Source organism: Zootoca vivipara, chromosome 3, assembly GCF_963506605.1.
Source record: "Zootoca vivipara chromosome 3, rZooViv1.1, whole genome shotgun sequence".
Classification (NCBI taxonomy): Eukaryota; Metazoa; Chordata; class Lepidosauria; order Squamata; family Lacertidae; genus Zootoca; species Zootoca vivipara.
Genome location: NC_083278.1, coordinates 44,574,851 through 44,596,489, shown reverse-complemented (window position 1 = coordinate 44,596,489; position 21,639 = coordinate 44,574,851). Strand labels below are relative to the sequence as shown.

At 43.8% G+C, this 21,639-nt stretch overlaps 1 long non-coding RNA gene across 1 annotated transcript in view; it reads right to left on the bottom strand.

Annotated features, from left to right (window-relative positions):
- Nucleotides 1–2,399: 2,399 nt before the first annotated feature.
- LOC132591829 (uncharacterized) overlaps nucleotides 2,400–21,639 on the bottom strand; it is a 173,204-nt gene continuing 153,964 nt past the window's right edge. The window contains exons 2-3 of the long non-coding RNA XR_009557242.1: nucleotides 6,106–6,260; nucleotides 2,400–3,190 (exon numbers count right to left, since the gene is read on the bottom strand). This is a non-coding gene — a long non-coding RNA (uncharacterized LOC132591829). The remainder of the gene's footprint in view (nucleotides 3,191–6,105; nucleotides 6,261–21,639) is intronic.

Sequence of the window (21,639 nt, the reverse complement as noted above, 5' to 3'; positions counted from 1 at the left end):
TGTTTAGCATCAGCTCAGTAATTCACCAACATCTGGAAAAGATCGATCATCGCAGTGACTGTGACAATGTTGTTTGCCATCCATGTTCTCCATTAAGTCCAGTATCATCTAAACATAAATCTCTGTATAGGTTTGCAGAGAAAGCACCAATCACATGAGACCAGAGTGGTGCACTCTGTGTAGAAAGCTAATCACAACCTGAAAATTAAGGTTGCACAAATGATGTACAATGGTCAGAGCTATTTTGTAATTCAGGGAATGGAATCTGGTGGTGGTTTTTGCCAAACAAAAGTTGGGAGAGAGGCTGTTGTTCACCTTCTTTTGTGACCACTGCATAAAAAGATGTGTTCCATAATAATTACAATTCCTGTTCTCTGTTTCCTTGAATATCAGCTGGCAGTAAGCTTTGCTCATTTCCCTAAGCATGTACGTTGGGGTTTTTCTTCTTGAGTTCCAGAGTTACGGCTTTGATCACGTCTTGATCGCTTAAAGGCTGTGAGTCAGTTATATTTCCCAGTTTAGTTGTCACTTCAAAGGCATTTGAGGGGGTTTCTCCAACAGAAGGCAGCCAAGGTTTTCTTCTGACACAGTTCAACAACATAACATAGATATTTCACATCCATGCAGAAAAAAAGGGGGGGGGAGGAATCACGCACAATATTTATCCATTTATATAATCATTCCAATAATAGGCACCAACTTTCTAGAAGGACAAGATGTTTTACAATCCAATCTTTTCCTGTAGAAATATTTGAAAACATAAAGGACCCAACACCAACCATGAGAAATAAAAATAAAAATATGGATATACATAAAAATGAAAGCCAGCTTTGCCACCCCTGTCTGCTGCCACCCATTTGCAGTTTCTCGGCGGCTTTGTCTGTTTTATGACAGATATAGTTCTGACATGTACAAATTCATATTGTGAAGCAAAACTATATTTAATCAGTTAATATGCAAAGTGCAACAAAACTGTGACTAAAAAAAGAGTTTGTGACATTCTGGTAACATTGTTAAGTGACAGCCAACAATGAAAGATTAAACTGGTACTCAGTCATAGGTGGCTGCAGTTTCTCATGAGAAATAACCCTTAAGTTAAGGACTTGTTAACAGAACAGAGAAGAGAGAGAGAGAGAGAGAGAGAGAGAGAGAGAGAGAGAGAGAGAAAGGGTGGCACAAAGCGAAAGAGTGTGGGTGAGAGTGTAATAAAAGAGGTGACACTACCCATGTTTTACTCTTCTTCCTGCACACACCTGTCTCTCCTTCCTATACCCCACTCCTCAACAGCCCTGGATCATACCTGACCCATAGCAATCTGTGGCTGCCTCAGCCCAACTGATGCCTGGATTCTCCTGAATCAACCTGATTTGGTTCTAGACTCAGCCGAATCCTCATGGAACCTTATCTACCTGACCAGTGACACATTAGGGTGTGAGATTTTTGATTTTTGATTTTGACTTTACATGATTGCTGCAAAGTGAAAAATATAAGGATAGGATCACATTTGCAACTGTCAGGGTCTGTCAGGGTCTATCAAACAATGTGGAGGGAGGGCAGAAGACAGCAGGCATCTAGTGGGCCACTGTGGAAATGGAATAGTCTGCTCTGGGAAGGGTTCTTTCCAATGGTTGAAGATGTAGCTCTGAGGCTGGGATATTCTAAGGCTCTGTGGAGCCAGACTGATCCAAAGTGGTCAGTGGACAAGTCAGCTTGCCTTGCAGACTATGTGTCATCCTTGATGGACAGTCTGCGAGGCTTATTATAGAAATGTAGCTGTCGACAGGAGTGCCAAATTGGCCCTGTGACCAGGGGTGCCTGGGGCCATGTGTGCCATGCAGCGTGCATGGCCCTGGCACTGAAATTTGTGAGTGCCCAGCCCCTTTACGAGGAATTTTGTAGGTGCTTGGGCACCCAGGGCCACAGGGAGTTGGCACCTATGCCTGTGGATGTGGTAGGGTGTCCGATCCTAGCACCTTCACATTTGCAAAAGCTTTATCCTTTAATATATGCCGTCGACCAGTGAGTAGAAAATAGGAATAGGGATAAATTCAATTCAGTTGCATTTTAACCATACTAATTTACACTTTCCCAAACCAATACATGGACTGAAACACATCATCCTGCAAAATCTGTACTCCTCCAAATTTTGTGATGCAGTTCACCAACCATGAAATGCATACAATAATACACATATTAAGGGAAAATTATATGCAAATATGCATTATAGAAGGGAAAATTGCTTGCAAACATATTAGGGCACATTACATACAGAAATGTGCACTAGAATCCTAGCAAACTTTCATGGAGCTTTTTTAGAAAAAACAATAAAACATCTCCAGCTGATGCATAAAGGTGGTAAACAGACCTTAAGACCAGAAACATGAGAAATTGCAAGAAAAGAAAACTAACAAATTGGTGCATCCTGAGTAGAAGGGTCCCATGATTAGTATAGTACAATATGGAATGTCTGATTGCAAGGAAAGCTGGTACAGGTGAATCTTGGATGATAATCATACTGTGTCAACAGCAGTGAAAGAACAAAGAATAAATCAAATCTTGCTCAGAACTCGTATCATTAATATAATTGCTATTATTTAATTAGACCAGGCTAGAACTTTGGGACAAGTGAGTATTCAAAGCAAGCATTGTGAGAGTGCCAACTAGCTATGTATTGAGTTCAGGTGTCTCATGAGTTTGTTAGAAGGATAAAAAGGTTCCTGTAGAAAGAGAGAGAGGGAGCGGGAGAGGGAGATTGGGAAGGAGGGAGGGAGTTAGTTAATGAATATTGCTAAATGACTACAGCAACAGCAACACTAACATAATTCATTTTAGTTTCAGTAAAAGAGCAAAGAGGGCTAAAACAGGAAATGTAAAAAGGATGCTATGAAAAAGCAAGAGAGTCCATTGGGAAGACGAAAGGGGGGAAATGACTTGCAGGGTGAGTTTGTCCATTGAAGAATGAAAGGAAATGCATTCCTGATCCTGTTTGTAAACCAGGAAATTTTGGGAGATGTCAGGAAGAATGAAAGCACACACTCACTCTGCCTCCACTCAGATTTTCTCTCTTGTCCCTTTCCTTAGATCCAGAACAAGGGGTGCTTCAGAAGAGCTTATAGGTAGATGACTGGGCTGTTTCTTCTCCATCCTGCTTAGAGTTCTCTGAAGACCTCTTATGACTTCACTTCATTGCCTGGATTGGAGAATAAGTGGAGGATTGAAAAGAATAATGAAGTATTACTTCACTGAGTGTCATTCCCAGTAGTGTCCAGCAAGCTCAGCAACCAGTGGTAACTGGTGACCCTTGGGACTGGTGACATGGAAGGCAGGGAGACCACCAGTAGGTGGAGCCAGAGCCAAGGAGAGGCACAGCCACCCATTGACCGGTTGTAAGACTGAGATTGGTGGGGCAGTGCCCCATTCACCCCAACAGACCAGCCTCTACTGCCAACATCCCCACTTGGTGACAATCTTTCTTAGCAACAGAGCAAAAGAAACGCTACTTTGACAAAGCTTCAAAGAAACCATGTTCATCAGGACCACACCTGAGGAGGGAAAAGCTAATCTCCCTCTCCCGACTGCTGTGACCCAAATAATTGTCAGCCCACCACAACTACCTGCGATTATAAAAGATGCTAGTGCTGCTGCCTCACACATACTAAATGTTGGATGATCTCTAAGTGTTGCCTCTAGCAACCACAGTGAGCTGTCCCAGGTCCTGATGACAGACCACCACCAAATTCTATTCTAAATTAGCTGCCCTCCTAGTTTTGCAGAGAGCCTGGTAAGGCAGGTAAGACAGAATGAAAAGGACCCTTCAAAAGTCTCCCCATTATTTGTATGTGGTGAAATTGTGAGGGTGGTGGGCATGTTCCTGCATATTCTGAAAGGGGAAAGTAAAATTCTCCAACATTTTTTACCCTCTTTGAAGAAATTTCAGCACACTTCATGCTAAATGAAATTCTGTTGTTAGTTCATATTGGGGTTGAAGGAAAAGAAAGGCTAAGAGACCAGAAGGAATAGAGACTAAGCCCATTGATGCCTTGTTGTTGTTGTTTAGTCGTTTAGTCGTGTCCGACTCTTCGTGACCCCATGGACCAGAGCACGCCAGGCACTCCTGTCTTCCACTGCCTCCCGCGGTTTGGTCAAACTCATGTTCGTAGCTTCGAGAACACTGTCCAACCATCTCATCCTCTGTCGTCCCCTTCTCCTTGTGCCCTCAATCTTTCCCAACATCATGGATCAATGCCTTGTCATGGCGAAGGGGCTTGAATAACTCAGAGAAGCTATGAGCTATGCCGTGCAGGGCCACCCAAGATGGACAGGTCATAGTGGAAAGTTTTCACTAAACGTGATCCACCTGGAGAAGGAACTGGCAAGCCACTCCAGTATCCCTACCAAGAAAACTCAATGGACAAAGACAACAGGCATATTGATTCCTTAAACAGTACTAAAATATTTTGGGTTGGATCCACAGTGGATATTCTCTAAGGAAAGACTGACATTCTCCAGTCCAAGGAGTAGCTCAAAGAAAAGGGGGGTGGGGAAGAATCAAACATTTGTCACAATAGGGATTTTATATCAGTGACTTCAATGACCCACATTACTGGGCAGTGACCCCATGACCAGCTTGTACCGACCTGTTCCGAATCTATATTTCAGTACAGAGCCCAAGAAGATGTCAATAATAATAATAATAATAATAATAATAATAATAATAATAATAATAATTTATTATTTATACCCCGTCCATCTGGCTGGGTTTCCCCAGCCACTCTGGGTGGCTTCCAACAGAAGTATTAAAATACAATAATTTATTAAACATTAAAAGCTTCCCTAAACAGGGCTGCCTTCAGATGCCCTCTAAACGTCAGGTAGTTGTTTTTCTCTGACATCTGGTGGGAGGGCGTTCCACAGGGCAGGTGCCACTACTGAGAAGGCCCTCTGCCTGGTTCCCTGTAACTTGGTTTTCACAGTGAGGGAACCGCCAGAAGGCCCTCGGCACTGGACCTCAGTGTCCGGGCAGAACGATGGGGTGGAGATTGTTCCTCTTTGTCTTAACACTATCACAGTGCTACCAAAGTGAGCCAGGGCTGGCTTAAGACATTTTACTGCCTGAAGTGAAGGATGATGGTATCCCTTCCCTATTCCACTGGTAATACGGTAGCATACACCCGAGGCAGCAGGCTAATTTAGGGGTGGGTAGGATATGCCATGTAACATACACATCTCTGACCTCTAATAGAGGGGAATGGTCAGGGGTTGCTGTTGTCAACATCTGCTGCCTGAGGTGGCCAAGTCACTTTGCCTAATTGTAGGGCCAGCTCTGAGTGGCAGTCAGAATGGAAATGGCAGCCTAGGCCAAGTTCAGAGACAATACATAGCAATATGCTTCTGCTGCCGCATGTACACACTCCCTAGTGACTAAGTCCCCTTCATCAGTGTATTCATGGGTGCATTTTGCTCTTGAGTGAAAAATAAAACAAATAATTAAAATGACAGAAAATTGTTGGACAGGTAAAGATAGGACAACCAGTGGTTACCTCCTTTGTCCTGTAACTGGAGCTGCTCCCACAAATTGTCTGGGCCACTAGTTTGTTTTTGGTGGTGTCTCTATCATAAAAAAAACTAGCACGTATGGGGAAATGGTTTTAGCTCATTCCTTTCCTTGCATGCTGGTTTTGTTTCTATGCTTTTATACTTCTAGGGTGCTTTTTACAGAAGAAGAAACATGCAACCCCCCCAAAAGAAGTCCTCCAGGACTTTATCACATTTAGCAAAATCTCTACTCCAAGCCAGCAGCATTTTAATTCAAAAGTATTGTGGGATTTTGGTTACAGCAACACCCATACCTACCCACCCACCCACCCACCCCACCCTAGTTTTAGATTTGAAATGAGGAGAAACAAGCAGGAAAAATTAGTCTTGAATGACCTTGATTTCCTCCTTATTAATTTCTCACTAGTCAAGCTAATTGGTCTTTACTGTTTCAAATTTGTCTGAAGCTATGAAACAAGATGAACTGCTGTGTGATGACTGTCATATTTATCTTTTGATTAAATCATTGTGCTTTGCTTTTCTGCCTCTGTGATACATTTATTTACGTACCTTTCACTTTGATGACCTGGAGGAATATCATCTGCATTAGATCCTTCTTCCCTCTCCATTAAAAAAATTGGTGTTAAAGATTTCCTGTTGTGAAAATACATCCATTCTGGTTGTTTATCCATCTTCAAGGGATATGTGTCCTTAGGTTTTGTGATCTAAATATAACCACAGTGTGACATAATTCTGAAGAGGTGTATTATAGAATGAGAACCACTATGTGGATAATCAATTGGATTTTAGACTTCTTCTGATGTTCACTCTTACTTGGGAAATACAGAGAAATCACTCAGCAGTGAAAACAACACTGTAGTCTGCTAAGAATGTCAAAGCTGCTCTTCATTCTACATATGGATAAATAAGTTTTTTTAAACACAATTTTTCTTTAAACAATATGCTACAGACCACTACTCTGAATGATCTAATATGATCTAATCCAACATTACAGAAAATTCAAATAAAAAAATTCCTTCAGTAGCACCTTAAAGACCAACTAAGTTTTTATTTTGGTATGAGCTTTCGTGTGCATGCACACTTCTTCAGATACAGTGAAATGGAAGTTTCCAGGCACTTATGTAGAAAAGGGGTGGGGAGGGGTGGGGATGGGGAGGGGGGATCACTCAGAAGGGTGGTGGAAATGGGTGATTGACTGACTGATAGCTGTTGATGACCGCAAACGACTGCAAATGGTTTTGCATGAAAAAGCAAGGGTTGAGATGGCTGAAGATCGCTTATCATGTATAATGAGATAAGAACCCGATATCTCTGTTCAAACCAGGTCCCTCCATGGTTTTGAGCTTGGTGATAAGTTGCAATTCAGCAACTTCTCTTTCCAGTCTATTTCTGAAATTCTTTTGTAGTAAGACAGCTACTTTGAGATCTTGTATAGAATGTCCTGGGAGATTGAAGTGTTCTCCTACTGGTTTTTCTGTCTTCTGGTTCCTGATGTCAGATTTATGTCCATTTATCCTTTGGCGTAGGGTTTGGCCTGTTTGTCCAATATAGAGAGCTGAAAGGCACTGTTGGCATTTGATGGCATACACAATGTTAGAGGATGAGCAATTAAATAGTCCTGAGATGGTATGTTGGATGTTGTTGGGGCCAGTAATGGTGTTGTCTGGGTGTATGTGGCAGCAAAGTTGGCATCTGGGTTTATTGCAGGCTCTGGTACCAGTGTCCATGTTAAGTCTGGTGGTTGTATTATTGTGGGTGAGGAGTTGTTTAAGATTGGGTGGCTGTCTGTAGGCAATGAAAGGTCTTCCTCCCAGAGCTTGAGAAAGGGAGCGGTCATTGTCCAGGAGAGGCTGTAGATCTCTGATGATGCGTTGTACTGTTTTAGCTTGGGAGCTGTATGTGATGACTAGTGGTGTTCTGTTATTTTCTTTTTTGGGTCTGTCTTGCAGCAGGTTCTCTCTAGGTATCTGTCTGGCTCTGTTGATCTGTTGTTTAACTTCATCAGGTGGATATTTTAGTTCTAAAAAGGTTTGCTGTAGATCTCTTAGGTGAGATTCTCTGTCTGTAGAGTTGGAACAGATGCGGTTGTAACGTAAGGCCTGGCTGTATACGATGGATTGTTTGGTATGTTTGGGATGGTATGTTTGGTATGTTTGGGATGTTTGGGATGGTAGCTAGAAGCATGTAGATATGTTTGTCGGTCAGTTGGTTTTCTGTATAAGGTGGTGTCTATACGTCCATCCTGTATTTTTATAGTAGTGTCCAAAAAATGTATTTCTTGCATAAATGTATTTCTTGTATTTTTTAGTCCTGAACGCATGGATGTCTGTGCACGAGCAGCTGCTTTCACATAGAGTTCCTCATGCATTGACACTGAGGGGATGGGCCAGTGATGTGACTGATACCAGGAACAGGGCTAGCAATGCAGCGACATCACATCTCCTCCATGCACTTAATGCATGTAGGTTAATATTCTGCATCCATCCAGATCTTTCATTTCATTGGCCAGGACTTCACCATCAGTGCTGATCCCTATTTGGTAAATTGTTCCAAGGACTGCCCATGTGGCAAAAGGTCACACTGAGATCACGGTTAATTACACAGGTTGAGGCTTCCATGGCAAAAGGAGAAAAGATGAAGACGAGGAAGAAATAGCAAACATAGGGGAGTTGTAGATGCAGCAGATGTAACAGCCAAGAGATTTTGAGGGAAACATCTGGAGCCTGCTGAAAGTGCAAGGGATTTGAACATTTAATAAATTTATACTGGCCTGTAAGTTAAGACATTAATAAATACATGTGATTGTATGTGATTCTCCTGCTTGCGTTGGTTTGATGCCATTGGGATTGTATTAGTTTTTTAAGGTCAAAATATATTAAGCTGGTGCCAGTGACTATGGGTTCCACAGGATATTAAGCCAACCAGAGACAAATGAAGCAATTTTCCTGGCACACTTGTCCAAAAACAAGTCTGTGACCATGTCTCGTTTTTTGCATTCTGGGTCTTGAGCTGGGCTGCATAGTTTCAGTTCTGTAAAACTGAGTTTAGCTTATTGGCTGGTTTTACAAGGGATAACAGAAATGATTTTTGCTTTTAGATGTAAGTGCCCTGTCTAGAGAGCCATATGTGCTTCTGGGCGAGCAGATCTCTTCCATGTATGGTGGAAGAGAGATCTAATCCATGACTTGAACCTAAGCCACATATGGAATATCTCTCTTGATTGAAATGAAGGAATGAACCATTCTAGGTAGGGAAGCTCAGTGTATTCATCAGAGTACTCACACTTGGAACAGATTGCTGACCTAGGGTAAACAAAAATTGAATTTATTAAAAAAAATCTACCATGCTATTTCCCCATAGAAATTAATTGGACTTAATTGCACAATGAATCACTTGAGGATGCATCCCACAATTACATGGGAAGAAGTACTATTGAGCACAGTGGGAGTTAATTCTGAGTAAATGTGCATAGGATTGCACTTTTAAGACCCATTGATTTAATAAAACTTGACAGTAGGGAGGGACCTTGGAAGTCATCTTGGTCAACACTCTACTCAATGGAGGATATCCAATGCAGGATACAGCTCCAGCATCCTTGACAGATAACAATCCAGCCTCTGCTTAAATATCTCCAGATAATTCCAGCCCACCCTTTCCTTCTGCCTATCCAAGGCAATGTGTTCTGCTGTCAAATAGCTCTTATAGTTTGAAGTTTCTCTCAATATTTAGCCAAAATCGTCATCCCTGCAGTTTCAGTCCATTAGTTCTAGTCCTGCCTTCTAGTGTAATCAACAACTAGGCTTACGTGCACTCAGTTTTATCTGGGTTGTACCCATTTTTTAAAAAAATGTAGCTAGGACAAGATAATCTGATGAAGCCCAATTATGGGAAGGACCCTAGCTCAGTACAAGAGCACCTGAGTGCAGAAGGTCCCATGTTCAATCCCTGGCATCTCCAGGTAGGGCTGGGCGTGTCCCCCATCCGAAACCCAGAGAGCTACTGCCAGTCATCATGGACAGTACTAAACAAGATGGACCTGACTTGATTTAAGGAAACTCTCTATGTCCTTATGCCTTAATAATGCTGGGCCTGATGTTCTTATATCATGGTATGAAGCTATGGATGACCTCAAAAGGCTTAATCCTTTCTCCAGGAAATCTTGGTGTGAAAAGAAAATACGATTTCTTTCTAATGAAGCGAGAGATCAGTTGTTTCTTTTCTTCCACCAACAATGGTTGAGTTAGAGGTGGTGCATTTTCACATGCTTTCTTTAACAGCCTGACAGCAGGCATGTAGTGTGATCGTAGCAATGATAACAGTAGGTGGAAAGGTTTTGCTTTCTTCCCTGCGAAAACACACCTCGAACAAATTATTTCATTATGTTCCAATAATGGGGGTGGGGAGGAGAATGCGGATGCAAGAACCTTATGTTGTTATCAAAAAATATACAGTAATAGCACGCCAATAATAATAATCTACAGTAGCTACAAAACTTCAAAATATAACCTCTGTGATTTCCCTTCCATTCCTCCCTCCCCACTGGGTCAAAAGTTCCACAGACAATTAGCTTCAAATGCAGAACTACATCAGCTGCCTCTTCAAAGTCAAGCTGTAAACACTTTAGTACTGTGTTCTTTTTGTCCTTAACCTATTTTTCTTTTCTTTTTGTAAAGGGAAGTCAGACTGTAAACATAACACAATTATTATTGAGTTTCAATGCATACAAAGCTCGTAAGACCTTCTCTTTTGAATGACTGGTTTGAAGCATTTTCATAGGGATATGTGAAAAAGGGAAGCATTTGCTATGTGGTTACGTTGAGGCAATGTTTGGAGGGTACTGTCAGTAAAGAAAGACCAAGGCTGCAGCCTTAGGCATACTTACTAGGGAGCAGGCCCCACTGAATTCAATGAGACTTACTTCTGATGTACCAGTAAGTACCGTATTTTTCACTCCATAAGACACACCTTTTCCCTCCTAAAAAGAAAGGGAAAATGTCTGTGCGTCTTATAGAGCGAAGACACTGGATGGCAGCAAGATCCCTCGAGCGGAGGGATGCCTCTGCCGCCGGAGCCATGGTTCCTGGTGGCGGAGGAGGCACAAGCAGCCCGAAATCAGGCTGCTTCCCCCTCCGCTGCCACCGCCAGCAGCAGAGGGGCGGGGGAGGCATGAGCAGCCGAAAAGTGGGCTGCTCCGCCGCCACCGACAGCAGCATTGATGTAGAATATTTTTTTCCTTGCTTCCTCCTCTAAAAACTAAGTGCGTCTTTTGGTCAGGTGCATCTTATGGAGCGAAAAATACAGTCGGTGCAGGATTGCACTGTATTATTGTTATTATTTATTAGATTTATATACCACCCTGTACCCACAGGTCTTAGGGTAAATCGCACTGTAATCCATTAAATTTAGTGCACAAATATGCAGAGCATTACACAGTAAGACTGATTTCCCCCACTAAATATCTAGCCCTAAATGAGTGTTATCACTCTGTTAATTATTTTAAACATCTGATAATAACAATATCAAAAATATTTTTGATAAACATATATACTGTATATATTTTATAAACATAATAACATGCAAAGAAAAGAAATATTCATTAAATAAAGCAATTGATAGAACAAGCCTGTTCACTGCATATTCCAAAGTGAGCCCCATTGACTTGCTTCCACTATGTGTACAGGACTGCATATTACCAGTGCTTTTAATATTAACTGAACAGACCTCATGGAAAATGTAGGAAAATGGCCAGAGTAGAAAGAGCACTAGAAGCATTTCAGTATCATCAAGATAATTTTTTTTTAAAGTATAGGATAGAAATGTTCACATTTGTTGTAAGACATGAGTCGGAGGGTCTCTTTTAAATCTCAAAACATTTTTGGGCACCACATGCTAATTCTTGTAATGTTAGGTTCCGTTAATTGAGAAAATGCATCACTACAAAAAGATATAATAACAATGATCAACTAACTTGTTCTATCAGTGCAAAGATTTATGTTTGCCAAATGGAACTCCCCCATCCTTCCACAAATCTGTTCTGAAGGGTTGGGGATACCCCTAGCACAGATTTAGGAGGAGCATGGAAGAAGAAAGGGGAGAAGTTCCATTGTGCAACTGGAAATCCTTGCACTGATGGAATGAGTTACCTGGATACTGCCTTGTAATAATAATACTTTTTGTTGGCAGCCATCTGTCTTGAGAGACAATGGAGTACGCCTCTGGGAGTAAGGTCAAACTACAGTACTGCGTTAACAGTACTGAAGTGACCTCTCTGGGGTGCAAGCCTGGGCAGCGTGCATGGAGGTCCTTGGCTGCCCAGATGACAAGACCCTCCTCTTGGCCTTGCTGATGTGGTCCAAAGGAAAGCAGAGCAATATGTTTGGCACCAGCTTAGCTGCAGAAGTTGCCAAAATGAGGTGTACAAGGTGCCACCCAACCATCGTACGGACTTCACTCCGGACTTGTGTAGGTTTACTCCTTAGCCTTTTCTTCTTCTGAAGATATCCCGCAAGGCAGAGGAGGTTTAGGACCAGAGTTTTCCTTCTCCTACTTAGGCTACCTTCCCAGGTTGAAAAGCCCACCTGTCCCTCACTTCCCTCTACAGCACCTGCAGAAATTGCCTTCTTGACCATTGGACCCACTATTAGTCTCATCTGCTGGAGTCTATCTTCTCTTGTAGGGGAAGTCCCTAACTTACTTACTTACTTACTTACTTACTTACTTACTTACTTACTTGAGACCCATCGGCTACCCTCACCTGGTTTAGCTGGACAGGGTGTGGCCTCTGTTGCATGGTGACAGCTTCTTGGAATTACAGGTGAGAGTTAAGTGCAGGGTGGGGACCAAATGTGGACAAACTACCCCAGAAGGAGCACAACATGCCCCCTACCAAAGGTACCGTACTACCCCTCCCCTAACACCCCATAACAACACAGAATTTGGAACTGAAAACTCAAGGACATGGAGATGGTTCAAACTGTGCAGTTCATTTGTTTCCAAGATATAGGAGAAAGAAGACATTTCTTTCAAGGAAAGCATTTTGTTTTGCTGATGAAAGCCAAGGAAGGAACTGTGACTGGGTCAGCAACATGTCATACTTAATAGTATCAAAAACTGTAAGGTAATTAAAAAGCAATAGGTCAGTCACACTGTGGCAACCTGGTAACTTTTAAAACTAATTAATAATTCAAAAAATGGATTTTAGGGAAATTTTTGCTGTGAGGTTATCAGGCAAATTACTATCTAACACTGTCCCCAAGGTCTTAGCCAGGCACAGAAGGAGAGAGTAAAGGTGATGATTTAAGTAATTAGGGGATAATGGTAATTTATTTATGATAAATGAATAATAACATCACAAATCAAGGCAGATAAAACAAAGTTTCAAACAAGACATAGGCTCACAGGTCTTCTGTAACTTGATTAAAACCCTGATGCAGTTTTTAACAAATGCATTACAGCCTGTGTTCTGCATTACAGCATATGTTTATGCATGCTTTAACCTTAAGTGTGTTGGGAATTGCAAAGCTACAGTTTAATCAGCATGGGAGGGAAATCTTCAAGATTTCAGACACCATGCAACTATGTGTTGGATATCCTGATGATCACAAATGGCCCTATTGCTATGGTTTTGTTTGATTAACCCGATGGGTGATCAGAAAGTTAATTCAAGGTCAGAATGCTTCTAACTGGATCCAGACATGGGCATGTGACACCCAGTGGAGTTTGAAGGAGGGCCAAAGAGATAGCTAGAAGCAATTCAAATCTTGTCAGAGAATTTGGAGTTCTTAAAACAAAACTAGGATGCAATCTTTATTGCTGGAAGAGTTGCCCTTTTGACATCTGATACAGAATTAGGTGCCTGCTTTAGGAGTCTGATTCCAACACTGTAATATCTTCTCACTTATTCCCAGCAAAATGTTGATAGGATTGCAGCACAGAAGTACTTAACATTGGCTAGATGATGCCCAAAAGTTATCTTTCAGTTTAAAAAAAGTTTTTGAACTGTACTTCAACGGCACAGTAAAAAATAGTTTTGAAAATGTGTTAGATTTATTGTGAGCCCTTCTAAGAGATAACTTTCTCACTTTTGAAAATAGAAAGCAGAAAATAGAAATGTTTTGTTGTTGTTCCTGAGTGTTTGCTGCATGATGAAAGCCTGCATCTCGTTTGCCTTTTAGTTTTCACCTTTTTGAACTACTGTCATGTGTCTGTAAATTTGTTTGCACCATGAACGTAATGTGTAAGTGAAAGACCAAGTGTGAATAAAAGCCAAAGTCAGAGAAACTGTGCTACATATCCCCACACCCATGTACATAATTGACACCGGATGTCTTTAACTGCACCGTGGAAAGTGAAGACTTTTTTTTTGGGGGGGGGGAGACACAACAGAGCTCAAAATACTGTAGCCTTGAATTTCATGATAATGAGAAAGAATTCCTGTAAAGATGTAGGCATAGCCAGTTCTGTCATGTCATACTGTGGCCAAGAAACACAATGTAACAGTGTTTGTCCAGGTAAAGAGGTGAAGTTATGCAGATCAGTGAAGATTTAATTCCCTGAACTCTAGGGCCACGTGGAGGGCTTAGGTCCAACCCAATGACATCCCTGAGTACTTTGCTCCATTAAAAAAAATATTGATGGAATGGCTGCCTTTTGCTCCTATGGGGTAAAGTGCTGCACTTGATGTCACTGTTACCATGGGCTTATAAGCTATCCTGTACCACTTGATGGCTTGGCTTTCACTTATAAATAACCCAAAGGGGATGTAAGAAAATAGGGACAGTTTCTAGAGGGGTGCACAAAAGGTAAAATCTCCCCCTCCCCCCTCCAACACTAGAAATAAAATCACTCGTGTATTAGAAACTGAGTTTTTCCTGTTGCAGCTCCAGCCCAGCTCAGAATAGGCAGGCACACAGCTTCCTGATATTTAGGTGCCTTCTGAATATTTTTTGTTTGTTTGTTTAAGAGGGATTTCTCTTAAGTGTGACCCAGTCATTTACAGACTATTAATTGTGTTGTGACGTGGGGTTTGTGATTTCAGCTCTCTTGACAAAACATGCTGGAGACAGTTCTCTAGTAACAGCTCTTTATTAAAGTGAACAAGACTGAAGACTGAGGAGAGGAAAGCTACATTTATAGGGACAGGGGACTAGCTAGGAAGGGATACATTTTGGAGGGAACAATATCACGCAATCACAGTGCTGCCTTTTGGAGGAAACCAATAAGACAGAGGATCCAAATACAGCAACTTAAATGAACCAATAGTAGCTGTACCCTCTGGGACCAAAAGGCAGTTACTTTATCCTAATGCAAATACAGACAATAATAATACAGATATAAAATCCTTTGACTCAATACACAACACCCCTCCCCCCCTAGTGAGCACAGCAGACGTAATCCCTCAGGTACTGTGGGGTCCTACAACTTCTACCTGATCTCCTGACAACAGGTGTTGCAGGTTCTGGATTGGGTGTTACCTGTGGTGGAGGGGCTGCTATAGGGGTTTCATCAGGAACAGAGGGAGTCCCAGACATCTCAGGGTCCCCGACCTGTACCTCGTCATCATGAGGACTAGCAGACCCTGGTTCATTTGCTGAAGCCCCTGGTGACTGCACCTCTGGACCATTTTCACTCTGGTCTCGCAGCTGTGCGTCATTAGCCAGGGATGAATTATCTGACTCCTCCCTGCTGAGCGCCCGGCGCCTCAGCTGATCTATATGTCTCTTCCAAACTTGCCCATTTTCCAAGGTCACATAATAGGACACAGGTCCACTAGCCCGGGTGATCACACCAGCCACCCACCGCGGACCTCGTGAATAGTTCCTCACCCAGACCAGATCTTCAGGGGCGAGATACCTTGTTGTGTCAGTCTCAGCCTGGGGGGTTGCTCTTGAATTACGGTTTGGCATTTTATCTGGGTGGACATAATCCAGCACCGTTACCAGTCTTCTACCTAAGAGCAGCTCGGCTGGCGACTTGCCCGTCGCAGTACACGGCATCGCATGCTGCAAAAATAACATTCGCGCAATGCGAGCCGACCAGTTACCCTCCATTAAGCGCGCAATGGATTCTTTGGCTGTTCTTACCATGCGCTCAGCCTGCCCATTGGAGGATGGGTGAAAGGGCGCGGATGTGACCCCTCTTATGAAGTTATCAGCCAAGAATGCCCTGAATTCTTGGGATACAAAAGCTGCCCCATTATCTGATACAATGGTCTCAGGTAACCCGTGGGTAGCAAACAGCTGCCTCAACACCTTGATTACGGCAGCTGATGCCATGCTAGGGACCATCGCCACTTCTAACCATTTGGAATATGCATCAACGATAACCAAAAAGACCTTCCCTTGGAATGGCCCCGCAAAATCTATGTGCAGCCGGCTCCAGGGAGTCCTGGACTGCTCCCACCAGTGGACTGGTGCTCTGGCCACTTCTGGCCGCACCTCTTGGCATGCCTTGCATGTTCGTACCCATTGTTCTATGTTCTGGTCCATTCCAGGCCACCACACATAACATCGGGCTAGCGACTTCATCCTGACCATTCCCGGGTGTCCCATGTGAAGCGTCTCAAGAACCCTGTTTCTCAGTGGTGCTGGGATGATCACCCTATCTCCCCATAGGAGACAACCCTTATGCATGGACAATTCGTGCTGCCTTGTCGCATAAGGCCTGAATTTTTCTTCATGCGGACCACCTGGCCACCCCCTCCCCACCCAAGTGAGCACACGGGAGAGAACAGCATCTTTCCTCGTTTTCTCAGCTATATCCGTAGCTGTTACAGGAGCCCCCGGAAGTGTTTCTAGCATCATAATGTGCTCCGCCGGAGCAGGATCCTCATTGCTCCCGCCAGGAAGGGGCAAGCGACTCAGCGCATCAGCATGGCACAATTGTTTCCCCGGCACATGGGTCAAGGTGTACTGGAACCCATTCAGGAATATTGACCAACGCAACATTCTGGGGGAGAGAATTTGTGGCGTTTGTTTGTTTGGGTTGAACAACCCTAACAGTGGTTTGTGGTCCGTTTCAATGGAGAATTGGCGACCGTACAAATAATCATAGAACCTTTTGATTCCGGACACAATAGCCAGTGCCTCTTTATCAATTTGAGCATAGTTGCGCTCCGTGGGCGACAACGTACGGGAATAGAAAGAGATGGGCTTTTCCGACCCATCCGGTTCCCTATGACTCAGCACAGCCCCCAGACCGTATTGAGAGGCATCACATGCCAGGACCAGCGGCTTTGACTCATCATAATGAGCAAGGACGCTCCTGCTACTCAGCATTCCTCGCAAGGAGTCAAAAGCCTTCTGCTGCTCCCGCCCCCATCGCCACACATTCTTTTTCTGCAATAGTCTATGTAATGGTTCAGCTACCGAAGCTTTCTGGGGTAAGAACGAATGATAAAAGTTAATAAGTCCCAGGAATGACTGCAACTCCGTCTTGTTCTGTGGTCGTGGTGCCTCGATGATGGCCTTAATCTTAGCATCTGTGGGGTGGATGCCTGATGCATCAATTTTAAACCCCAAGAAATCCACCGTTGGCACCCCAAAACTGCATTTTTCCTTTTTCAGTTGCAACCCCACCTCCTTGAACTTGAGCAACACTGCACGGACACGCGCAACCAGTTCCTGTGGGTCTTTTCCAGCAATCAAAACGTCATCAAAAAATGGCAAGACCCCCGGCAGACCTCTTAACAGGCGTTCCATGAGCCCTTGAAAAATCCCTGGGGCCACACAAACTCCGAACTGTAATCTGTTAACTCTGAACGCCCCTTTATGTGTGACAATAGTCTGTGCTTCCGCTGATTGTGGGGTTACTGGCAGCTGTTGGTAAGCTTGTGCCAGGTCAATTTTGGCGAACACCTTGCCCCCAGCCAGTTTAGCCAACAGATGTGATACAACTGGAATGGGGTATGAGTTTCCCCTGAGTGCCTTATTGATAGTACATTTGTAATCTGCACATATCCTGACTTCCCCATTTGCTTTAAGGGGCGTGACGATTGGAGTCTCCCACTTAGCAGAGTCCACGGGTGAGAGAACTCCCTGCTTGACCAATTTATCCAGCTCTGCCTCGATCTTGGGTTGCAGTGCAAATGGCACTCGCCTTGGTTTGAGTCGGATTGGAGCCACCCCGGGGTCCAACTCGAAGTCAACTGGGGGCCCTTTATAACAACCCAGTTTTCCATTAAAGAGACCAGCAAATTCCTTGCATAATACCTCGCTCATCTCAGGGCAGGTTTGGATTGAATTAAGCCCTGAGATACTCAGTCCCAGGGCAGGGAACCAGTCAGTGCCCAGGAGACTGGGGCGACTGCCCTTCGCAATCACCAGTTTGAGTACAGCCTGTTTGTCCCGGAACTGTACTCTCACGGCACACATTCCCATAACATGGATGTGGCCTGCTGAGTACGACTGCAAGGTTGCCGGAAAGGGCTCCAGAGGGGGCAACTTACCCCTGGGGAAGAATATCTTCGCGGTCTGGTCTGACACGATGGTGAATGCAGATCCGGAGTCCACCTCCATGTCGCACTGCTGACCCTCAATCTTCACCTTGACGTGTGCCTTGCCTTGCGCTGGAAACTGCACAGCCCTCCCATTGATCTCCGTTACGTAGTGGCAGTCCTTTAGAAAACGAGTTGCTGTGGGCGGTCTGCGATGCTCCAGTCTAGGTGCTCCTGTCGCTCCCGACGCCGCCGATCTACAGACCCTGGCGATGTGACCCGTCTTTCCGCACGTCCGGCAGATAGCATCCCTGAAACGACAACTCTTCCTTTCATGGTTTCCGCCACAACCTGGGCAACTGCCTCGGCGATCTCTGTGCACTGTGCAGGCCTGACGCACCGACTCAACCCCACGGACTGGGCTCTGGCTTGGAGTAGCCTCTAGCTCGTCCATGGCATGCGCAACTTCTATCTGTGGCTTAGTGGCCTTGCGACTGGCATCAAGCTCCTCTCTTTCATAATTCTCCATGGCGGTGGCCTCCTTCAAGGCTGAAGCAAGGGTAACCTCTTCTTTAGCCACGATGCGTCTTCTGGCTTTCTTGCTGCTCAGACCACCAATAAACCGATCCAGGAGAGTCTCTTCCAGATTTTGGAAGCCGCAGTGCTGAGCGAGCTTCCGGAGTTCAGCCAGAAATGCGGATACAGACTCCCCAGCATGCTGCTGCCTCTTATGGAACTCCATCCGCCGGGCCATCTTGGTCTCAGTAGGCGCCAAGTGGCTTGTTAGGCAGGCAAGAATATCTTGGAGAGATGTCTCACTCAGCTTCGCTGGAGCAAGTAATGCCTTGGCTAGCTTGAAGGTCTCGGGCCCACAGTAGCTCAGGAATGTGGCCCTTCTTTTGCTGGCATCGGTGATCCCTTGAGCCACTGCGAAGAACTCGAAGCGTTCGACGTAGTCTTCCCAGGTGTGGGGCTCTGATGGCTGGAAGGGCTCCAATACCCTTGGACTCTCCATTGTCCTAGCAGGCAGGGTCGTCTTCTCAGCTGGCCAGTGAGTCTTGTTCTCAGCTGCAATCCGGACTCTGAGGCAGGGTTGTGTTTAACCGCTCCTCAGCATTCCGGATCCCACCTTCGTCGCCAGTTGTTGTGACGTGGGGTTTGTGATTTCAGCTCTCTTGACAAAACATGCTGGAGACAGTTCTCTAGTAATAGCTCTTTATTAAAGTGAACAAGACTGAAGACTGAGGAGAGGAAAGCTACATTTATAGGGACAGGGGACTAGCTAGGAAGGGATACATTTTGGAGGGAACAATATCACGCAATCACAGTGCTGCCTTTTGGAGGAAACCAATAAGACAGAGGATCCAAATACAGCAGCTTAAATGAACCAATAGTAGCTGTACCCTCTGGGACCAAAAGGCAGTTACTTTATCCTAATGCAAATACAGACAATAATAATACAGATATAAAATCCTTTGACTCAATACACAACAAATTGTACATCTGTAGAAATTGTTTTTAATGTTTTTAGAGTTTGTAGAAATTGTTTTTATTGTTCTTTGGGCTCTTTGTTTTGTATTTTATCTTATTTTACAACTCGTTGTACACCACTCCAATGAATGAATGGATGAAAATGCAACACTGTACATAAAACAAGAAGATGAAATCCCAGGTTCTCAAACATTTTGGAAGAAAGGCAAACATCAGGTGGTGGAATAATTCGACCCTAATGAAAAGTCTGGCAGAAGAGGAAGCTGCAATGGAAAGGGCATTGTAATGGAAAGGGGCCTTCATAGTCTAAGTACCACTGTGTGCACACAGAGAAATGCACTGCTTCACCAAGGGGGCCTTGCCATATGCAAACCTCACTGATACCATGCCCATTGTTGCAATGGATGCTTTATATTTAGGACTGGGTGGAGTCAAACCTGCTCTGAAAGGTTTGTGCAGATAGAGGAAATACTGGATAGCTCAACTGGTTAGATCATGGTGCTGATAACTCCAAGGTCGCAGGTTTGATTCCCATATGGGACAGCTGCATAGTTCTGCATTGCAAGGGGTTGGACTAGATGATCCTCAGGGTCCTTTCCAACGCTACAATTCTATGATCCATTCCACAAAAACTCTAGAGTGGAGTGCAATATCTGGGATAGATGCCACAGCCTATATTAGAAAAGGATAGGTGGGGAGCTAGTGCACACACACAATCTCTCTCTCTCTCTCTCTCTCTCTCTCTCTCTCTCTCTCTCTCTCTCTCTCTCTCTCTCATATTTGTAGCATGCTGAAGGGGCAGCAATATCTCTGTCTGCTCAACATGTGGAATATTTGGAACAGGCAAAGGAAGGCCCAGCACAATCTGGGAGAGAGCTCTGATACGCTGAGAAGGCGCAAGCCATTCTTATCAGCCGTTTGGGAAAGCGTAGGCACATTAGCTCTATAGGAACATGCATTCATATGCCACTTTTGTGCAAAATTAAGCTTAAAACTCTCCAGGTCCCATGAGAAACTGGAAATTAGAGCAGTTTAACATTCACATTTTGTGGTAACAATATCGTACCATGAACCTCCACTGTTTCTCCTCTTTTGCTGAACGCTTAAGGAAATGGATCTAAAAAGATGCTGCTTCAAAAAATCCATGTTATGCATCTAGCAAAGCAGAGAACATTTTATGGAAGGGCAAACATATTGTTTTGCTCTCCATTATATTCCTCCTGACCTCAGTTGCACAGATGGGCTGTGTATGGGTTTCCTTAAGCAAAATAATGTGATTGGGATTTTTAATTCTGGGAACAATTAATAAAAGAACATGCTATACAGTCAGGGAATAGGAGCACAGATGTATTTTATTGGTACTGTAAACAAACCATTGACCCGGTGCTCCAACATGCCCTGCACTGCACCCAATTTGCTGCTGCTAGACCACCCGCCATAAAAATTAAATGAGAAATTTTGAGGGCTGTTGAGCACTGTACATTTTCACCATCAATAAGCACACACAGTTATTTAGAACAGGTGTTTCTGTAATTGTGATACATTGGGAAAGTGGAAAGCATTCAATGGTTATTAAGTCTCTCGCACTTTCATCTCTGCGCTGCTGTGTCCTGATGTTAGCGCTCAGGCTGCAAGGCGCTCTGAAAGGAGACTGACGGAAAAATGCAACACATGCAGCTGCAAAGTGCTTAATAGACTTTAGAATCAAGGTCACCTCCATTGTTATGATCACCACTCTATAAAAGGACTAAGAGGCCGTTCCATATCCAACTTCCTTTTTTCATGAGATTACCATCTTATTTTGTGGGGCTATGATATATTTATAAATGAGACAATTTTTTTAAAAAGTCCCTAAAATGTGATGTTGAAAATATAGGGATGGAACCAGGTTTAACTGAATTAAATTGAACTTAGGTTTGTCATGACTAAGTCTTTAAGTATGATGTTAAGTCTGGATCCCACCCTTAGAAAGCAGATTCCTTAGGGCAGGCATAGGCAACCTTGGCTCTCCAGATGTTTTGGAACTACAACTCCCATGATCCCTAGCTAACAGGGCCAGTGGTAAGGGATCATGAGAGTTGTAGTTCCAAAACATATGGAGAGCCAAGGTTGCCTATGCCTACCTTAGGGTATAAATTTTTAAAAAAGTCCTGCTCCAT